The sequence below is a fragment of the Penaeus monodon genome, chromosome 23 (assembly GCF_015228065.2).
Source record: "Penaeus monodon isolate SGIC_2016 chromosome 23, NSTDA_Pmon_1, whole genome shotgun sequence".
Lineage (NCBI taxonomy): Eukaryota > Metazoa > Arthropoda > Malacostraca > Decapoda > Penaeidae > Penaeus > Penaeus monodon.
The window spans coordinates 29054769-29056218 of record NC_051408.1 but is presented as its reverse complement, the minus strand read 5'-3'; positions in this window follow the sequence as shown (position 1 = coordinate 29056218).

Here is a 1450-nt window from a genome sequence, read left to right as displayed (position 1 = left end):
TGGTCACCATTGTACCCACTTTTAGTTTCTAACAACACGATTTACTTTCGCTATCATGGTATACATCAATTACTTACAAGAATAGATAACTAATGTCATACTATAACATTTAATTTACGTTCACTCTGATATTAACTGCATATCATAGCGAGTATATGTGTTCCTGTCGTGCATATATACATCCACACTTCCCCAAACTTCGATATTGTTTGTTAGGCTTTGATCTCTTGAACGTCTGTATGGTACGTTAATTGGAAGCGTCAGTCACGATGGATTTGTGAAGGGCAGGGTAACCTAGATTTTGTTTCTTTTTATCCATCTATGTCTCGGTGAGTTATGCCACGATGTATGTTTCTTTATCGTGTTAGCTTGCTTGTTTAGTACACTTCACGTTGCTTCTCATCCTTGGTCCGTTTATAGCCTTGCTTTAACTCAGCATTGCCTATCCTTTTTAGGGATCTATATCATTAAAGTTTCGTGATTATCAGTCTGTCTTCATTATTTTATTATTATAGTCCTTGACCATTTTTTCGACTTTAATCAATGCAAATTGTGTTATGTCGTAGTTACTCAGTTATTGTGGCTTATTTTGTATATGATTTTGTATTGTTCTTTGATTGCTAATTAGTTGGGCTCCTCTCAAACCTATACCAGGGTAAGGTTTAACGTTCGATCTAGTACCAGGGTATACTGGATACATGCAATTAAATATAAGCACAAGGTATCCCTTTACAAAATCTTTAAAAGCTATAAGTTGCCTAGCCTTTAGCTTTGATAAAAGTGCACCTCTGAGATTCTGCGTATGTCCTTGCATTTTTTCGACATCGCTTCAAGCCTGATGCCGCCCCTCGCCTGCCAATGAGCTCGCTGATGACTTGTCGGCGCCACTCCTTTTTCATCTACGTGGCTAATGCTTTCCTACTCCTGTTCCTGTGCTTCGCCCATGCACCTTGCTATTGATGCTGATTTCCCCTGTTCTCGCTGAAGCCGTCTCCTCCCTCCCTCCCTCACCCCAAACGCACCGTCGTCACCGCCTCATGTGCCTTGCTCTGGAGCCCAGGGAGCGCTTTATTATATGTACCTCTCATTTGCATTTGAAAACAAGGTCTATGTAAGTATATAGACCTTGGTTGAAAATGCCTCAGTTCTCCTTCACACACACTCTCGGACACGCCCCAAATGCATCTCTCACTCGCAATCAGCAATGCGCTCTGTGGATCTCATACTTACACTCATGACTTTCCCTACACAATAAGGCAGCCTCTCTTCCCACGACACGTCATCACCTCGGCAGACACTCTTTAGCAGCAACCCGTAATTCTCCGTAGTTTACGCGCACCTTTGCTCTCTTTACACTTCCTCCAGTCTACAACTGATGACATTTGCTTTTGATAGAGGAGGAAATCTGTCACCTGGTCATCACCCCATAAAAGTCAGTCAAAGAGTCACT